This window comes from Ascaphus truei, chromosome 16, assembly GCF_040206685.1.
Source record: "Ascaphus truei isolate aAscTru1 chromosome 16, aAscTru1.hap1, whole genome shotgun sequence".
NCBI classification, from domain to species: Eukaryota; Metazoa; Chordata; class Amphibia; order Anura; family Ascaphidae; genus Ascaphus; species Ascaphus truei.
In genome coordinates this window covers 44,831,976-44,852,786 of record NC_134498.1, presented here as the reverse complement: position 1 = coordinate 44,852,786, position 20,811 = coordinate 44,831,976, and the positions used below count along the sequence as shown (strand labels likewise).

At 50.2% G+C, this 20,811-nt stretch overlaps 1 protein-coding gene across 1 annotated transcript in view; it reads right to left on the bottom strand.

Annotated features, from left to right (window-relative positions):
• STAG2 (STAG2 cohesin complex component) overlaps positions 1 to 20,159 on the bottom strand; it is a 67,767-nt gene extending 47,608 nt beyond the window's left edge. Inside the window, exon 1 of the mRNA XM_075573416.1 lies at positions 19,891 to 20,159. The gene's annotated coding sequence lies outside the window, so the exon portion shown is untranslated. The remainder of the gene's footprint in view (positions 1 to 19,890) is intronic.
• Between the last annotated feature and the right edge of the window lie 652 nt (positions 20,160 to 20,811).

The following is a 20,811-nucleotide window of genomic DNA, read 5'->3' as shown; positions in this document are numbered from 1 at the left end:
AGAAAGACGGCAAGAGAGAGAGAGAGAAAGACGGCAAGAGAGAGAGAGAGAGAAATACGGCGAGAGAGAGAGAGAAATACGGCGAGAGAGAGAGAGAAATACGGCGAGAGAGAGAGAGAAAGACGGCGAGAGAGAGAAAGACGGCGAGAGAGAGAGAGAAAGACGGCGAGAGAGAGAGAAAGACGGCGAGAGAGAAAGACGGCGAGAGAGAGAAAGATGGCGAGAGAGAGAGAAAGACGGCGAGAGAGAGAGAAAGACGGCGAGAGAGAGAGAAAGACGGCGAGAGAGAGTGAGAGAGAGAGAAAGATGGCGAGAGAGAAAGACGGCGAGAGAGTGTGAGAGAGAGAGAAAGACGGCGAGAGAGATAGAGAGAAAGACGGCGAGAGAGAGAAAGACGGCGAGAGAGAGAGAGAAAGACGGCGAGAGAGTGTAATGCCGCCGCTCGCTGCGGCTCCTACCTCCGCTGTCGGGGCGCGCGGCGTCCGGTCCCGTGTCCTCTCTTCTTCCCCTGCAGCCCCTGCTGCGCATGCGTGCCGTTGGGGCAGACCTCCGCGCGCGTCTACTGTCACGGCTTTTCCTCCCGGCAGATTCAATCCGCCCCTTCCGTCGCGCGCACGCGCCACTATGTCCATCTCCACTGCCGCCAATGTACTTGTTCCTCCCACACCTGTCCTGCATCCTGCCTCAGCCTATCAGCGCTCTACCTTCATCTGACATCATCGCTGGGAGCTCTCATTGGCTTCTATCAGTATATAGTGCTACCAGCCCTGAGCTGATTGCTGAGCATAGCCAGTCTCTAGTTGTGCTTGCTACAAGCTACTTCGCAGTCTGCTCTTGTCTTCCGTTACAGACCCTTGTTTGAATCTGGACTCCCGATCTCTGGCACCCTCGAACCCTGGCTCGCCCTACGGACTTCTACCTTCTCCTCTCCTCGACCTTGGCTTTGGACCCCGACTACTCTTGATCTCTCCGACCCTGAATCTGGCAAGTACCTCTACGACTCTACACTCTCCTGTCCCGAACTAGGCTATCCACACGACTCTGCTTACCGGACCCGCTCACGCGGCTGTAGGGCGGTGGTTTTCCTGTATCCCCACCTCGGCCTCGGGGTCCAGTCCGGTTTGTGGTGAGCACTCCTATAGTCCCGTGACATTATGCTCAGCCCAACAGACCTGGACTCCGCCAAGGTGGGTCGACGCTTAAGCGAACACGATGGCCTGTTCAAGGAAGTAGAGACGTGTCTCTCTCAAAATAACCAGCGTATGGAACTGCTCCAAAACTCTTTGGGTACCATTTCGGAACAACTCAAATCCCTTCTGTCCTCTCCTGATACTGCTGCCGCTCCGCCTGCTCCTATCTTCTCCCTGCCGGTACCTTCAACTCACCCTCCTGAACCTCGCCTACCTACTCCCAATCGCTATGCGGGAGAGCCTTCAGCATGTCGTGGCTTCCTGGGGCAGTGTTCCATCCAATTTGAGCTTCTACCCTCTCATTTTCCTACCCCACATTCCAAGGTCGCGTACATTATCTCGCTGCTGACCGATGATGCCCTGGCCTGGGCGACACCCATATGGGAGCAACGGCCGGATTTGACTTCCAACCTGGAACGATTCTGTGCTGAATTCCGGAGGGTCTTCGATACACCAGGTAGGAGGGTAACTGCCGCATCTTCTCTCCTCAATGTAATGCAGGGAAATCGCTCTGTGGCTCGCTACGCACTGGAATTTCGCACTATTGCGGCAGAAACAAGGTGGAATGACGAAGCACTCGCCGCATTGTTCTGGCAGGGTTTAAATGACTCCCTCAAAAGACAAACTGGCCGCCCTAGAGTGTCCTACATCATTGGAGGAACTCATCGCGCTCAGTATCCGTATGGACCAGCGGCTCCAGGAGCGAAGAGCAGAGAAAGGGAAGTGTCAAAAAGGTACCCAACCCAGTTCCTTCCCACATACAGCTCCAGGGGAGCCTGTTGCCGCATCTTCCGAAGAACCCATGCAGCTGGGTGGGACTCGCCTTTCGTTGACAAAAAAGACTACGCCGGCGTCGGGCGGGCGTCTGCCTTTACTGCGGAAATAGTGGACACCGGGTGAGTACCTGTCCTTCCAAGTCGGGAAATGCCAGCCCCCAGTGAGTACTGGGAGAACTACACTGGGCATGGTAACTTCTCCTCCCTCTCCCAAACTGCCATCCAAGATACTCCTTCCTATAACCCTATCAGGAGGCTTTGGGGACGTCACCACGAAGGCCTTCCTAGACTCCGGTTCTGGTGGGAACTTCGTCGATCAGGCTTTTGCGGAGAAGAACCAGATTCCTCTGGTAGCCAAGGATTGGCCCGTGGGCCTAGAAGCCATTGACGGTAGGCCTTTGCAGCCTGCATTCATTTCACAGCAGACCATTCCCCTCCGTCTTAAGATGACTGGTCACCATTCCGAACATATTCAGTTGGATGCCATCCACATGCCGGCTGTGGACGTGATATTAGGTCTTCCCTGGCTCCAGCACCATAACCCCCAGATCGACTGGCTCCAGTCACAACCCATCACCTGGAGAGACCGGTGTCAAGACATTTGTCTGGATTCGCCTAAGGCCCTAGTAGGTGGCACACATCCGGAATCCAAGAATCCCCTCCTTCCGGACGCCTACTGGGAGTTCAGAGATGTCTTCGACAAAATTCAGGCGGAGGAATTACCACCCCATCGCGCCTACGATTGCCCGATCGACCTTATTCCTGGCGCGATTCCCCCCAGAGGTTGTACCTACCTGCTTTCCCCCCCCCCCCCCCGAGACCAAGGCGATGAAGCTTTACATACAGGAGAACCTCCAGAGAGGCTTCATTCGTAAGTCTTCCTCTCCGGCAGAAGCTGGCTTCTTTTTTGTAAAGAAAAAGGATGGCACACTTCGCCCTTGCATTGATTATCGTGGCCTCAACAAGGTGACTATCAAGAATCGGTATCCTCTTCCCTTGATTGCCGAACTTTTCGACAGGTTACAAGGCGCCACTATCTTCTCCAAGCTGGATCTCCGGGGAGCCTACAATCTGGTTCGGATTCGTAAGGGAGATGAGTGGAAGACGGCCTTCAACACGCGTGATGGGCACTATGAGTACCTCGTGATGCCCTTCGGTCTCTGTAACGCGCCAGCCGTCTTCCAGGATTTCGTTAACGACGTTTTCAGAGATCTTCTGGATCAACACGTGGTGGTTTACCTAGACGACATCCTTATATTCTCTCAGAATCCCCTGGAACATACTCGGCACGTCAAACAAGTACTTCAGAGGTTGTGGGAGAACCGTCTGTTCGCCAAACTTGAAAAATGCCAGTTCCACCAGTCATCCACGTCATTTTTGGGTTACATAATCTCGGACATGGGACTCGCGATGGATCCTACCAAGGTGGAAGCTGTCTTGAATTGGCCCCAACCCCTCTCTCTGAAAGCGGTACAGAGGTTTTTAGGCTTTGCCAATTATTACCGCAGGTTCATAAAATAATTTTTCCACGTTGGTCGCACCCATCACAGCCCTCACTCAGAAGAGCGCCAATCCCGCACTGTGGTCCCCCGAGGCAATCATGGCTTTTCAGGTTCTCAAGGAAGCCTTTGTCACGGCACCTATTTTGGTGCATCCTGATCCAGCACAACCCTTCACTCTCAAGGTGGATGCTTCGGACATAGGGGCAGGGGCGATCTTATCCCAAAGGAAGAACCCACAGGCCAGATTGCATCCCTGTGCATTCTTTTCAAAAAAATTCTCCGCAGCAGAACGGAATTATGACGTGGGTAACCGTGAGCTCCTCGCGATCAAGATGGCCTTGGAGGAGTGGCGTCACCTGCTGGAGGGCGCTGAGTACCCCGTCACCATCCTTACGGACCATAAAAACCTCTTATATATTGAGACTGCCCGCCGTCTGAGTGCCCGGCAGGCACGTTGGTCCCTCTTCTTCACCCGGTTCAACTTCCTTATTTCATACCTCCCTGGTTCTAAAAATATTAAAGCTGACGCACTGTCTCGTCAATTCTCTGTAGAAGACAAAACCGAAGACCCTCAAGAGACTATCCTTCCTCCTAAATGTGTCCGGTCTGCCAATACCTTTGACGCACTGACGGAAATCACCAAGGTTCAAGATCAAATCCCTCAGGGTGCCAAGTTGGACGACTCTTCACACCCCCTACCTTCCGCCAGAAGGTAATGCAATGGGGGCACGCCGCCAAGACGGCAGGTCATCCAGGGATCAAAAGGACTATTGACCTCTTGCAATGAACATTTTGGTGGCCAGGCATGCGCAAGGACATTCAACATTTCGTCTCAGCATGTTCCACCTGCGCACAAAACAAAATTCCACGGAATAAACCTCCAGGACTCCTGCAACCCCTTCCCATTCCCGATCGACCCTGGGAACATCTCTCGATGGACTTTATTGTCGACCTCCCCAAATCTAAGGGTATGGACACTATACTAGTAGTGGTCAACCGCTTTTCAAAACAAGCGCACTTTATCCCACTCAAAGGTCTACCCAGCGCCCCTAAACATGCTGAGGTATTCATGAGGGAAGTCTTCAGGCTCCATGGGTCACCCCAAACCATAGTCTCTGATCGTGGGTCGCAATTTGTTTCGATATTCTGGAGGGCCTTCTGTAAGAAACTTAACGTGGCACTTCACTTCTCCTCTGGATACCACCCACAGACCAATGGTCAAACTGAACAAACCAATCAGTTACTGGAGCAGTTCCTTCGTTGTTTCATATCTGACTCTCAGGACAATTGGCTCGACCTACTCCCCTGGGCAGAATTCGCTCATAATAATCTCAGGAATGAGTCCACACTACAGTCTCCATTCTTTTCTAATTTTGGCTTTCATCCCTCCTCCCTTCCTCAGTCTGGGCCTATTACCGGAGTTCCGGCCGCAGAAGAGAGGATTCGGGATCTTCGAGCTTCCTGGTCTAGGATTCAGGATAATCTCAAACGGGCCACGGCTATGCAGAAGAGACAGGCTGATCGCCATCGTCGGAAACCACCCAATTATGCCCCGGGTCAGAAAGTATGGCTATCTACAAAGAACATACGGTTGAAAGTCACATCCCCAAAGCTGGCACCCCGATTTATCGGCCCATTCTCTATATTGGAGAGGATCAATCCGGTTACCTATCGACTGAAACTACCTGCAACTATGAAGATTCCTTCTACCTTTCATTGTTCTCTATTAAAACCGTTTATACCCAATCCTCAGATCCAACACAACGCACCTCCCCCCAGACTGGTTAATGGACAAGAGGAGTTTGAGGTACAGTCCATCCTGGATTCTCGTATCTCAAGAGGAGGTCTCCAGTATTTGGTGCATTGGAGGGGTTTTGGACCCGAAGAGAGGGCATGGATTCCTCAAGCCCAGGTACACGCCCCCAGGCTGGTCCGGGCATTTCATCTCAAATTTCCGCTTAAACCTGGTATGGATCGTCCGGAGTCCGACCCTTAAGGGGGGGGTACTGTAATGCCGCCGCCCGCTGCGGCTCCTACCTCCGCTGTCGGGGCACGCGGCGTCCGGTCCCGTGTCCTCTCCTCTTCCCCTGCAGCTCATGCGCGCCGTCGGGGCAGACCCCCGCGCGCGTCTACTGTTCCGGCTTTTCCTCCCGGCAGATTCAATCCGCCCCTTCCGTCGCGCGCACGCGCCACTATGTCCATCTCCACTGCCGGCAATGTACTTGTTCCTCCCACACCTGTCCTGCATCCTGCCTCAGCCTATCAGCGCTCTACCTTCATCTGACATCACCGCTGGGAGCTCTCATTGGCTCCTATCAGTATATAGTGCTACCAGCCCTGAGCTGATTGCTGAGCATAGTCAGTCTCTAGTTGTGCTTGCTACAAGCTACTTCGCAGTCTGCTCTTGTCTTCCGTTACAGACCCTTGTTTGAATCTGGACTCCCGATCTCTGGCACCCTCAAACCCCGGCTTGCCCTACGGACTTCTACCTTCTCCTCTCCTCGACCTTGGCTTTGGACCCCGACTACTCTTTATCTCTACGACTCTACACTCTCCTGTTCCGAACTAGGCTATCCACACGACTCTGCTTACCGGACCCGCTCACGCGGCTGTAGGGCGGTGGTTTTCCTGTATCCCCACCTCGGCCTCGCGGTCCAGTCCGGTTTGTGGTGAGCACTCCTATAGTCCCGTGACAGAGAGACGGCGAGAGAGAGAAAGACGGCGAGAGAGAGAAAGACGGCGAGAGAGAGAAAGAAAGACGGCGAGAGAGAGAGAAAGACGGCGAGAGAGAGAGAAAGACGGCGAGAGAGAGAGAGAGAAAGACGGCGAGAGAGAGAGAAAGACGGCGAGAGAGCGAGAGAGAGAGAGAAAGACGGCGAGAGAGCGAGAGAGAGAGAGAGAAAGACGGCGAGAGAGAGAGAGAGAAAGACGGCGAGAGAGAGAGAGAGAAAGACGGCGAGAGAGAGAGAGAGAGAGAGATGGCGAGAGAGAGAGAGAGAGATGGCGAGAGAGAGAGAGAGAGAGAGAGAGAGACGGCGAGAGAGAGAGAGAGAGATGGCGAGAGAGAGAGAGAGAGAGAGAGACGGCGAGAGAGAGAGAGAGAGAGAGAGAGAGAGACGGCGAGAGAGAGAGAAAGACGGCGAGAGAGAGAGAGAAAGACGGCGAGAGAGAGAGAGAAAGACGGCGAGAGAGAGAGAGAAAGACGGCGAGAGAGAGAGAAAGACGGCGAGAGAGAGAGAAAGACGGCGAGAGAGAGAGAAAGACGGCGAGAGAGAGAGAAAGACGGCGAGAGAGAGAGAGAGAGAGAGAGAGAAAGACGGAGAGAGAGAGAGAGAGAGAAAGACGGCGAGAGAGAGAGAGAGAAAGACGGCGAGAGAGAGAGAGAGAGAAAGACGGAGAGAGAGAGAAAGACGGCGAGAGAGAGAGAAAGACGGCGAGAGAGAGAGAAAGACGGCGGGAGAGAGAGAAAGACGGCGGGAGAGAGAGAAAGACGGCGAGAGAGAAAGACGGCGAGAGAGAGAAAGACGGCGAGAGAGAGAAAGACGGCGAGAGAGAGAAAGACGGCGAGAGAGAAAGACGGCGAGAGAGAGAGAAAGACAGCGAGAGAGAGAGAGAGACAGAAGAGAGAGAGAGAAAGACAGCGAGAGAGAGTGAGACAGAAGAGAGAGAGACAGAAGAGAGAGAGAAAGACAGCGAGAGAGAGAGAGAAAGACAGCGAGAGAGAGAGAGAGAAAGACAGCGAGAGAGAGAGAGAAAGACAGCGAGAGAGAGAGAGAAAGACAGCGAGAAAGAGAGAGAAAGACAGCGAGAGAGAGAGAAAGACAGCGAGAGAGAGAGAGAGACGGCGAGAGAGAAAGATGGCGAGAGAGAGAAAGACGGCGAGAGAGCGAGAGAGAAAGACGGCGAGAGAGAGACAGCGAGAGAGAGAGAGAGAGAGAAAGACAGCGAGAGAGAGACGGCGAGAGAGAGAGAGAGAAAGACGGCGAGAGAGAGAGAGAAAGACGGCGAGAGAGAGAGAAAGACGGCGAGAGAGAGAGAGAGAAAGACGGCGAGAGAGAGAAAGATGGCGAGAGAGAGAAAGACGGCGAGAGAGCGAGAGAAAGACGGCGAGAGAGCGAGAGAAAGACGGCGAGAGAGCGAGAGAGAGAAAGATAGCGAGGGAGAGACGGCGAGAGAGAGAGTGAAAGACGGCGAGAGAGAGAAAGACGGCGAGAGAGAGAGAAAGACGGCGAGAGAGAGAGAGAGAAAGACGGCGAGAGAAAGACGGCAAGAGAGAGAAAGACGGCGAGAGAGAGAGAGACGGCGAGAGAGAGAGAGACGGCGAGAGAGAGAGAGACGGCGAGAGAGAGAGAGACGGCGAGAGAGAGAGAGAGAGAAAGACGGAGAGAGAGAGAGAGAAAGACGGCGAGAGAGAGAGAGAGAAAGACGGCGAGAGAGAGAGAGCGAAAGACGGCGAGAGAGAGAGAGCGAAAGACGGCGAGAGAGAGAGAGCGAAAGACGGCGAGAGAGAGAGAGAAAGACGGCGAGAGAGAGAGAGAGAGAGAGAAAGACGGCGAGAGAGAGAGAGAGAAAGACGGCGAGAGAGAGAGAGAGAGAAAGAAAGACGGCGAGAGAGAGAGAGAGAGAAAGAAAGACGGCGAGAGAGAGAGAGAGAGAGAGAGAGAGAAAGACGGCGAGAGAGAGAGAGAGAAAGACGGCGAGAGAGAGAGAGAGAGAGAAAGACGGCGAGAGAGAAAGACGGCGAGAGAAAGAGAGAGAGAAAGACGGCGAGAGAGAGAGAGAAAGACGGCGAGAGAGAGAGAGAGAGAGAGAGAAGGACAGCGAGAGAGAGAGAGAGAGAAGGACAGCGAGAGAGAGAGAGAGAAAGACGGCGAGAGAGAGAGAGAAAGACGGCGAGAGAGAGAGAGAAAGACGGCGAGAGAGAGAGAGAAAGACGGCGAGAGAGAGAGAGAGAGAGAGAAAGACGGCGAGAGAGAGAGAGAGAGAAAGACGGCAAGAGAGAGAGAGAGAGAAAAACGGCGAGAGAGAGAGAAAGACGGCGAGAGAGAGAGACGGCGAGAGAGAGAGACGGCGAGAGAGAGAGACGGCGAGAGAGAGAGAGAGAGAGAGAGAAAGACGGCGAGAGAGAGAGAAAGACGGCGACAGAGAGAGAAAGACGGCGACAGAGAGAGAAAGACGGCGAGAGAGAGAGAGAGAGAGAGAGAGAGAGAAAGACGGCGAGAGAGAGAGAGAGAGAGAGAAAGACGGCGAGAGACAGAAAGACGGCGAGAGAGAGAAAGACGGCGAGAGAGAGAGAAAGACGGCGAGAGAGAGAGAGAAAGACGGAGAGAGAGAGAGAGAGAGAAAGACGGCGAGAGAGAGAGAGAAAGACGGCGAGAGAGAGAGAGAGAGAGAAAGACGGCGAGAGAGAGAGAAAGACGGCGACAGAGAGAGAGAAAGACGGCGAGAGAGAGAGACGGCGAGAGAGAGAGACGGCGAGAGAGAGAGAGAGAGAGAGAGAGAGAGAGAGAGAGAAAGACGGCGAGAGAGAGAGAGAGAGAGAGAAAGACGGCGAGAGAGAAAGACGGCGAGAGAGAGAGAGAAAGACGGCGAGAGAGAGAGAGAAAGACGGCGAGAGAGAGAGAGAAAGACGGCGAGAGAGAGAGAGAGAAAGACGGCGAGAGAGAGAGAGAAAGACGGCGAGAGAGAGAGAGAGAAAGACGGCGAGAGAGAGAGAAAGACGGCGAGAGAGAGAGAGAAAGACGGCGAGAGAGAGAGAGAAAGACGGCGAGAGAGAGAGAGAGAGAAAGACGGTGAGAGAAAGGCGGCGAGCACAAGTCGGTGCGAGAGAGAGTGCGAGCGCTCGAGAGAGGGCGAGCGCTCGAGAGAGGGCGAGCGCTCGAGAGAGGGCGAGCGCTCGAGAGAGGGCGAGCGCTCGAGAGAGGGCGAGCGCGCGAGGTCGAGTGCGAGCGCGCGAGGTCGAGTGCGAGCGCGCGAGGTCGAGTGCGAGCCAGCGGGGGGAAAGAGCGCGAGCAAGGGGGGAGGGCCCATGAAAGAGCGTGAGCCAGCGTGGCAGGTCATGGGGAAAAAAGCAGGCCAGCAGGGGAGGGCGCAGGAAGGAGCGCGAGCCGAGGAGAGCGTGAGCAAGAGTGCGGGGGCGAGCGCGAGTGTCAGCGAGAGAGAGAGAGAAAGACGGCGAGAGACAGAGAGACAGAAAGACGGCGAGAGAGAGAAAGACGGCGAGAGAGAGAGAAAGACGGCGAGAGAGAGAGAGAAAGACGGCGAGAGAGAGAGAGAGAGAAAGAGAGACGGCGAGAGAGAGAGAGAGAAAGACGGCGAGAGAGAGAGAGAAAGACGGCGAGAGAGAGAGAAAGACGGCGAGAGAGAGAGAGAGAAAGACGGCGAGAGAGAGAAAGATGGCGAGAGAAAGACGGCGAGAGAGCGAGAGAAAGACGGCGAGAGAGCGAGAGAGAGAAAGATAGCGAGGGAGAGACGGCGAGAGAGAGAGCGAAAGACGGCGAGAGAGAGAAAGACGGCGAGAGAGAGAGAGAGAAAGACGGCGAGAGAGAGAGAGAGAAAGACGGCGAGAGAAAGACGGCAAGAGAGAGAAAGACGGCGAGAGAGAGAGAGACGGCGAGAGAGAGAGAGACGGCGAGAGAGAGAGAGACGGCGAGAGAGAGAGAGACGGCGAGAGAGAGAGAGAGAAAGACGGCGAGAGAGAGAGAGAGAGACAGCGAGAGAGAGAGAGAGAGAAAGACAGCGAGAGAGAGACGGCGAGAGAGAGAGAGAGAAAGACGGCGAGAGAGAGAGAGAAAGACGGCGAGAGAGAGAGAAAGACGGCGAGAGAGAGAGAGAGAAAGACGGCGAGAGAGAGAAAGACGGCGAGAGAGCGAGAGAAAGACGGCGAGAGAGCGAGAGAAAGACGGCGAGAGAGCGAGAGAAAGACGGCGAGAGAGCGAGAGAGAGAAAGACGGCGAGAGAGCGAGAGAGAGAAAGATAGCGAGGGAGAGACGGCGAGAGAGAGAGCGAAAGACGGCGAGAGAGAGAAAGACGGCGAGAGAGAGAGAGAAAGACGGCGAGAGAGAGAGAGAGAAAGACGGCGAGAGAAAGACGGCAAGAGAGAGAAAGACGGCGAGAGAGAGAGAGACGGCGAGAGAGAGAGAGACGGCGAGAGAGAGAGAGACGGCGAGAGAGAGAGAGAGAGAGAGAGAAAGACGGAGAGAGAGAGAGAGAGAGAGAAAGACGGCGAGAGAGAGAGAGAGAAAGACGGCGAGAGAGAGAGAGCGAAAGACGGCGAGAGAGAGAGAGCGAAAGACGGCGAGAGAGAGAGAGCGAAAGACGGCGAGAGAGAGAGAGAAAGACGGCGAGAGAGAGAGAGAGAAAGACGGCGAGAGAGAGAGAGAGAAAGACGGCGAGAGAGAGAGAGAGAAAGACGGCGAGAGAGAGAGAGAGAGAAAGAAAGACGGCGAGAGAGAGAGAGAGAGAGAGAAAGACGGCGAGAGAGAGAGAGAGAAAGACGGCGAGAGAGAGAGAGAGAGAAAGACGGCGAGAGAGAAAGACGGCGAGAGAAAGAGAGAGAGAAAGACGGCGAGAGAGAGAGAGAAAGACGGCGAGAGAGAGAGAGAGAGAGAGAGAAGGACAGCGAGAGAGAGAGAGAGAAAGACGGCGAGAGAGAGAGAGAAAGACGGCGAGAGAGAGAGAGAAAGACGGCGAGAGAGAGAGAGAGAGAGAGAAAGACGGCGAGAGAGAGAGAGAGAGAAAGACGGCAAGAGAGAGAGAGAGAGAGAAAAACGGCGAGAGAAAGAGAAAGACGGCGAGAGAGAGAGACGGCGAGAGAGAGAGACGGCGAGAGAGAGAGACGGCGAGAGAGAGAAAGACGGCGAGAGAGAGAGAAAGACGGCGAGAGAGAGAGAAAGACGGCGACAGAGAGAGAAAGACGGCGAGAGAGAGAGAGAGAGAGAGAGAGAGAGAAAGACGGCGAGAGAGAGAGAGAGAGAGAAAGACGGCGAGAGACAGAGACAGAAAGACGGCGAGAGAGAGAAAGACGGCGAGAGAGAGAGAAAGACGGCGAGAGAGAGAGAGAAAGACGGCGAGAGAGAGAGAGAGAGAGAGAGAGAGAGAGAAAGACGGCGAGAGAGAGAGAGAAAGACGGCGAGAGAGAGAGAGAAAGACGGCGAGAGAGAGAGAAAGACGGCGACAGAGAGAGAGAAAGACGGCGAGAGAGAGAGACGGCGAGAGAGAGAGACGGCGAGAGAGAGAGAGAGAGAGAGAGAGAGAAAGACGGAGAGAGAGAGAAAGACGGAGAGAGAGAGAAAGACGGAGAGAGAGAGAGAGAGAAAGACGGCGAGAGAGAGAGAGAGAGAGAAAGACGGCGAGAGAGAGAGAAAGACGGCGAGAGAGAGAGAGAAAGACGGCGAGAGAGAGAGAGAAAGACGGCGAGAGAGAGAGAGAGAAAGACGGCGAGAGAGAGAGAGAGAAAGACGGCGAGAGAGAGAGAGAAAGACGGCGAGAGAGAGAGAGAGAAAGACGGCGAGAGAGAGAGAAAGACGGCGAGAGAGAGAGAGAAAGACGGCGAGAGAGAGAGAGAAAGACGGCGAGAGAGAGAGAGAGAGAGAGAAAGACGGTGAGAGAAAGGCGGCGAGCACAAGTCGGTGCGAGAGAGAGTGCGAGCGCTCGAGAGAGGGCGAGCGCTCGAGAGAGGGCGAGCGCGCGAGGTCGAGTGCGAGCGCGCGAGGTCGAGTGCGAGCGCGCGAGGTCGAGTGCGAGCGCGCGAGGTCGAGTGCGAGCCAGCGGGGGGAAAGAGCGCGAGCAAGGGGGGAGGGCCCATGAAAGAGCGTGAGCCAGCGAGGCAGGTCATGGGGAAAAAAGCAGGCCAGCAGGGGAGGGCGCAGGAAGGAGCGCGAGCCGAGGAGAGCGTGAGCAAGAGTGCGGGGGCGAGCGCGAGTGTCAGCGAGAAAAAGTGTGTGTGTGTGTGTGTGTGTGTGTGTGTGTTTGTGTGTGTGTGTTTGTGTGTGTGCAGAATTTTGACTCCTAACAAATCTTGCTGGCTCCTAAGTTTTATACTTTTTTTTGTATGTGTATTTATTTATTTTTAAATGTACTATTTCATTACACTTCTCAACAAAATCATGGCAACGTTGCATATTAACCTAAATCAAGACAATTGGGGTGGCATTATCATCGTAACACTTAAGTAATTTAATTCTGACATACTTTGTTCATGAAAGAGGTCCTTCTGATGTTAACGGATTTGTTCGCTTATATAAGGTATGTCAAACCTGTAAGGTCATACTGTACAATCAACTCACTCACAATTAGCATTACTGCTCTCTATCCATCTGTAATCTGATGCAGCCTAGCCAATAGCAACCTGTAGTAAACAAACTTTATTCATTACATTGTGGAAAACTGTTTAGTGTTGTAGAGATGGTGCTGTATCTCTATAGCCTTTTGTTGTATTACAACTTCAATATGTCAAGTAGAGCTGCACTGTACTTGCCAGGCACTGTCGTTTACGATCAATTGGAGTCACTGAGTGGCTTATGTTGGCCGTGATTGAAAAAGCTTGCTCTAAACTAGGAGCAGCCGCACAGGAAAAAAGCAGAAAACTGTTTAATGGGTTAAGTGATCGATTGCCTTTAACCAGTCAAGTTTAAGTACTTTTCTTTTAAATGTACCTATTCTCCAAGTCAAGTAAGGTTTCACTTTAAGGGTGACAAACTTTTTAGGTGAACAAAATATTGTTATTAAATTGTGAAATAAAAAAAGAAAATGAAACCGCAAAATTGAACATCATTCGTATTCATCATTGTTAAGAGGTGATAGTATTGCAGGAAATAACAGTCTCATGATTATAATGTCATGCCATTAAAATTGCACAGTCCACTCAGCAAATTGATGCTGTTTGTTATGTACAATCAAACTGCTGAAAGGGCATCATTAAGTGGTCTTTGCTCCTAGGAATTTCTGGAAATACACTGTATAACAGGTTTTATTTTAGTTTGAAAAAAAAATCTAACAAATTATTTTAAAAAGTTAATGAATACTAAATAAAAGGTCCCAATATTTGTTGTGTAGAGATTCAACGCATCTGTTTACCGACAAGTCTTAGAACACGTGTTTTTATTTCATTGGTATTAATCAGCAGCATACTTTGACAGGGTATGCTGTGATCCGCTGTTTCAAATGTTATTACATAGGCATGAGGGGTCACCATGGAAATCCATGTGCATAACGCACACAGTGATCATTTTAAATTCCCAAGTGGGAATAAAGAAACAAAACCAAAACAAAAAAGAAAGATTTAGCATCAAAGGACTCCGTAATAAGTAATTGAGTAAGCAGAAAGGATAGCGGTTTTAAAACTACATCATACATTTTACTAAAAGAAAATAATGCAAAGTACGGTACAAAATAGTTTGTAAGCTCCAACAGCAAATGGATTAAAAAAAAAAAATTAAATAGATGTTATTACATACACCCCCTTTTATGCCTCATTCACATGTGCAGAAATAGACAAAATATAATCCACAATAAGTACATGGAAGAAAAAAAACGTTCTTGGTTTGCATCAAAGATAAATAGCTAACATGAGAAGTATCCCTCTACAAAACAGTTTTTGATGCCATGTTTAAACAGAGAATATTAAGGTACTGCAACTATATTTTTAGAAAGCTCCAATAAATTTGTTTCTGATACCCATTCTTTAATAACAAGAAATTGTATCTAATTGAAACAAATGTTATTTCCTTGGGATACATCGTAACATTTACGTGGTTACCCCTGAAGTGATAAGGCAACTTTAGGACACACAAAAACACCAATAAAACCAGGACTACATAAAAAAACAGAAGAGCAGGGAACCAGATGAGGTTGACTGACAAACACCAGTGACATACAAATTAGATTTCATAGGAGCATGCAGTGTGCAGAGCAAGTTACTTTAACTGTGAAAGCACATTCTAAGCCTACACCTTTCATGTACATGGACCTTTTACACAGGGCCCAATTCTACTCGTGTAAAAATAAATAATCAAGTAATTTCCAATTAACTGATTCTTATAATAGCAAACAAAAACTAATTTTGAAAGTAGTATTCATAACAGATTTTGAATTAGTGTGCGACAACAGTCTTCAATCACCATGTAACACCTGTTTCCACTAAACAAAATCATATGTATAAGGATGCGTTTATAGGGAAGGCGCCTGTCGCCCGAGCGATCTGTGAACTTTGATGGGGAGACGTGGTCGTGAGGTCAACAGGCTGGGTCGACCTCATTGGCTGAACCGCGCACGTGATGCGACCATCTCACGAAAAAACAAAATTGACGCTTCAAAATTCTGCTGCGCGGACGCTCTTCCTCACACACACTATAAACGCAGCCTTAGGCCTCGGATATAGTGCAGACGCGCGATGGAACACATGGCTTTGCGCGTGCCTGTTACTTGAGTGATGTATGGACTGAGTTTCGCGCGACGGGGAGGCGTGGCCATGACATCACCAGACTGGTTTGCCCTGATTTGTTGCAACACCCACGTGACGCGGCCGTCGCGCAAAAAATAAAAATGTTGTTGGCTCAACATGCTACCGCGCCGTTGCGCTTCATCGCACGCACTATGGCCTGCCTCATAGAGGTGCTGCTTGGCGGCCCTACCCTGATGATACACATTAGAACAAAAGAAAGGAGTGAGATGTAACCATTTACTATAAGGATGTATGGTCTACTTTAAAGAATAAAACACATTGTGCAATTACGTTTAAAGGGGCAGTTCTTCATGGCTGGCAAATCCATGTTTTTTTTTAACTCATCTTATTAGCAAGTTATACAAGAACATCTGCATTCATTTTTTTACCGACATATAAATATAATTGTCATCATTACAAAAATGTAATTCTCCTTCAAGTACAATTTTTACTTATATGATTCAGGTGTAAAAAATTAGTCAATTTCTACTAAATGTGAATGTCATCTGGTACGGTTGTTTTTCCTTAAAGCTCTTTAAATAAATGATGCTGCCATAATTTACCAAACATATAAAAGAAAATAACACTATTGTAGTATCAGAAGAGAGATTAGGTGCAGATTGTATAAATAAGTCAAAGTATTTAGTTAATATGGAGACATTAAATGTTAAAACATATATTTTTAAATACACAGATATAGATAGAGCATCCACATTTAACCTATATAGAGCATGCCATCGCCATTAGAGTTTACCAAGGAGAGAGTGCCCCTTTAATTAAAAAATATTTACGAGTTACAGAAAGAGGATAATGTGCTTTTAGCTCAATTTGGAATGCACAGCAAAAGATCATTGAACCTCTAATATGGTTTTTGGTAAATAGTAAACATTTTTGTCTTTCAAGTTCTTCATCAAAAGTTACTAATGTAGATCATGTAAACCTAATTGCTTAACGACAACAGTACACTCAAGTGGTGAAAATCATATGCATTATGAAGATATCTTAAACAAGAAGGCTACATCAACAAACAAAATATTTACTTAGAAATAAAGTATAGAGTGCTTATTTCAAGTGGAGACAAGAAAATTAACCGTCACCTCGCGGTGTCATTTGTTGCTGGGTTACCAGGACGAAGCCTCGCTGGAAGGGAAGGTAAGTGTTAGACCCTGCGTGGTCCCCCGGCATTTAAATTAAATGCCTGGGGGGAGAGCGCAGGACCTCTATAACTATAACCGCACCCCCCACCCCCCAGAAAACCTAGCGCCCGTTTGCGCACCGCTGTTCTAAAGCAGTGGTTTCCAACCTTTTTTTGGTTAAGGAACCCCAATTAAAATTCTGAGGAGCCCCCAACCCCCTCTAAAAGCGTGTCTGTGATCAGATGCATTGTAAATTCTTCTGTATTTGATACAATTTTCAAATGACCAGAAAATTGCAGGGAACCCTTTAGGGAAGGCCAGGGAAGGGTTCCTGGGAAACCTTGTTGAAAAACACTGTTCTAGAGAACACAACTCAGTCGCTGTATCAGTCTAATCACATGTACAGAAGGAAAACTATTAGCTCATCTGTGTGGGATATTTTGAATTACCAACATTTTATATTGACAAGCTTTTTGGAGTCAGTAGTCCATCCCAAGATAAACTTTTTTTTGCAGTGATTCAAAGCTGCAATCTCGGCTGTTTTTTTTCTTTTCCTTAAAGGATAAAACATGCAGGTCCCTGGAACAGAACCCTGCTATTTTCTATGGGAATCCCAAGATACTTAATAGTGAAGGTACTGGCGTTTCAGTCATTTATGGTGGCTTGTTACTGCATAGACATTTAAATCCCAGCAAGAAAACAGAAAGTGAAAAGATAATAGCACCTGTACCAGTAAAATATATCAGGGACCGGGAGTTTCCAAGAACCAAAAATTGGACGATTAACCTCCAGGGACCCCCAATTCCTATTTCTGATCACTACAAGTTAGAAAAAGATGCAGTATTTGTCCCTCATTCATGTATTAGTCTGATGTATACAATGTATAACTACAGCAGGGTTCTTCAACTTGCAGCAGTGAAGGGCCTTGAAGTTGCCCCTGGACTGTCTGCTTCTGCTAATTTCATTATAGTGCCTTTAAAAAAAATGTAAGAATAGAACCTGACTTGTAAATTAAGGTAATGTAAATATGCTTCAGATGTCCTATGGATGCAAGATTGCAAAACATAATCCTGCGAGTCTTTAAATGTATCAAAAATTACATTAAAGTATTTTTGTGGCCCTTCTATGTCTCCCATTATTTTTCTGATCTGGCCATTTTGGAAAATGCACCAAAAAAATAAAAATATGTACAGGTTAAAAATGAAAAAAAGGATGTCAATATTAAATAAAAAATATGTACATGTTAAATGAAAACATATGTACAGGTCAAAAAAAATGAATATGTACAGGTAAAATAAAAAAATGTGTAGAGTTTAAAAAAACAAAACGTGTTGCAAAAGTCAATACTGTATGCAGCTTCAGCAACCAGGTCCAACTCACAGCAAGCACAGGGAAGCTGGTAACCACGCCCACCACACAGCCAGCCAATGGGGAAGAACGGGAGGGGCGGGGCCGCAAGGAGCAAATCCCTGAAGGCCCCAGCGGCTGTGTGACGCAGTTCGGTTACCCGATGACCCCCCCCCCTTTCCCTCTGACAGCCGCCGTCAGCTGCAAGCAACATGGGAGGGTGGGAAAGGGATCCAACAACTGGCTTATTGGTACTGTACTTTGTGCAGGATGCGCCCGTTACTTCCCTGCTAAATATAAAGGCTTATTATGGTCAAGACCCTATAAGTAAACGGGCGGGGTCACGAGCCCCCTTCCTCAGACAGTAAACAGCGGGCGTGGCTGCCTCAGGAGCTGGGTGTCCCGTGACACCAGATACGGGGGAGGAGGGATGGAGAAGAGGACAGAGCAACACCATCAAATATCACCATACACTGACTGGGAAACAACCAAAATTAAATACACACATCTATTATATATACACACACACAGACAGAGAGAGACACACAAACACAGAAGCTTTATCTCAGGCAGATCCAGACCAGTGGATGCCCTGTAATGTAAACCGTCACAGCGTGGGCCACCCACACAAATCATTTCAAAACATTTTAATTTAGTCCAGATAATAATTTTTTTTATGTATCACTGGGACTAACACAGCTACGTCTACTTAATTCATAACTTTAAAGCAACACAAAATGAATGATTAGTCTGGATCGCCACAGAGAAGCAGCTTTAGGCCGTGCGTATAATGCCTGCGACGTCGCCGAATTTGGAAGCTGGCAATATTTGATTTTTCAAGGGCTGTCGCCTCATGTGAGAGCCCCTGAACCAATCAAATGCCAGAAAGCTCACCCCGCCGCAAAGCGAAATATAACTTTAGCTAGCGGCGACGGGTGACCTCACCCGTCCCGCCGCGGGCACTATACGCGCAGCCTTAGGAGTGGTCACAAAAAGTAATTTTAAAGATAAATACAGCCAACCTACACTAGGATTATGTCCATGTAACTTTTGTTTACACAAACTCTCTCCCCCTCCCCATGGCGGTTAGGAGACTTGTCACCAAGTCAGGCTCAGGTGATTTGGAAGTGGGTCCGGCATGAACCTCTTCCTGAAGTTACACAGCTGACTACATGGCCACAACACTCACCTAGAGCAGGTAACCGCCATATAATTATCACTACTTATTTACAAACCCCCAGTCACAGATCTGCGAGCACTCGCAGTATATTATAAAATATTTTAACCAGAAGCAAAATGCATTGGAGCATCACCTGTCGTTTTCAAGCATGCCCTGGGCAGAGAGAGAATATATTTCAAATATAGGATAAAGTATCTGTCGTCTAAATTTAGCATAGGTAGAACTTGATGGACATAGTAGATGAGGTTAAAAGAAAAAAATACCTATGTAACCGTCATTTCAGAGGTAAATAGGTGCGGGCGTCGTAACTGCTTGGATTGCACATACACCATTGGATGCATATAGACCAGACAAAAAAACATTAACATACTTCACGTTTCTAATGCAATTTTCAGCGACTTGTTATGACGGTAACACAAATCACTGAAACCCGCCTATGAAAACTAGCACTACTTTTTCTTTTAACATACGTCCCGCCTAAAGTGTACGCAGCGCTTTACAACGGGGTAAATAAATGACAATCAGAGGGGGGGGGGATTAAGGCAACAGGTAACCCTGCCCCAAAGAGCTTGCAATCCAAGTGCAAGCAGTACAGAAAGTGGATCTAAAACCATAGTCAGCACTGGAGGGAAGTATACAGCTGGGGGGGAGGGGGAGACAGCCGAGGTGAACCCCTACAGCACTGCCAGATTTGGGGTGGGGGTTACACAGCATAGAAGCAGCCGATGAGAAGAAGCTGGTTAGTTTGGGAAAGCAAAGATGGGGGTGAGGGGGGAGAGGTGAAGGCCTCATGCAGGAGGGGGGGAGAGAGGTTAAGGCCTCATGCAGGAGGGGGGAGAGGTGAAGGCCTCATGCAGGAGGGGGGAGAGAGGTGAAGACCTCATGCAGGGGGTGATGATACTTGGTGGGAGGATTCCCGTTTCCAAATCGCTTATTTCCTCCCCCCCTTTCAGCTCGTGGGGGGGAGATTCTCCCCACTCCCCCCTCCTGCACCGAGGGGGGCGACACAATAACGACCATTAGGAAAACAAATATGGAGGATCCTGGGGGGTAGACACTGAAATAAAGTGTACACGGGGAGGGAGGGTATAATACTTGGGAGGGATGAGGGCCCAAGGCAGACAAGGCCGCGTCCTCCCCTCCTCCTCCCACCCCCCCCCCTCACTGGCCGAGCAGCCGCTTTCCCAGGCCGCGTCCTCCATCTTGCCTGCGAGTCTCTCAGGACGCAGCCACAAAACATTTCCCCCAGCGTGGGGGAACGCACACACAAAAAAAACAACTTCCACAAGCGTGGCCGCCATTTGTATTTAACTTACCTCAGAGGGCTGAGGGTTCCCCCCCCCTCTCCGGGGGAGCGCGCTTCTTCTCGGTGTGTGTGAGGGGAGGCCCTCGTCCCACCGCCGACCCCTGCTTTTGTAAATCCGACTTCTTTTACTGTCATTAAAAAAAAAATGTATATGTGGCCCCCCACGGGTTTGCTGTTCTTTTCCGCCTTTCACCCAACAACAACAAAACTCTGTGTGTGTGGAGGGTCTTCTCTCCCTCCCGCCTCAAAATCCTTTCACCGGACCCTCCCGACCCCCCCCTATTTTTCGGCCACCTCCCCCACCCTCCCTCAAAAAAAAAAAAAAAATCCAAAGTGGCGGGTCCGGAGGCCGTTTCCGCGGCGGCGCTCGGGTTCTCGGTTGCGAAGTGTTCGCACTTCGGCGGCTGGGCAGCGAATGAGGCGCGCAGGCGCCACCTGGCGGCCACGAGGCGCCCGCGAGCTCTCGCTGTGACGCAGCGACACCTGCCGGACGAGGCGGCGCGCGCCTCTGCCCTCCCCCCTTCTCTTTTTTCCTCTCTCTAGCCATAATGGGGAAGCCGTGGCGGTGTTGGAGGGGGAGGGGCTCGCGCGCTGTGCAGTTGGCCGCGCGTCCTCAGGTTCAAGTTGGAGGTGGTTGTGCGCATGCGCCACTAGGTTTCCCCCCCTCACAGTTTCCGCGCCACCGCCTCTGTTGTGGAGCGCAGGGCCTAACCGGCTGTGAGGAGGAGGTGTAAAACGCTATCAGCACCGTAAAGGTGTACACGTTGGCCGGGGGTTGATGGAAAGCGAGGTTGTGTTTCCCGTACTCAGAAAGTGAACCGGTGCCCCCCCCCCTCGCCGCTGGAGGTTTAGCTGCCAGGGAAGCAATGGCGTATGTTATTATTCACTGTCCGCCATGGCGGCGGCGGCTGCCTACGTGCAACTCCGGGGG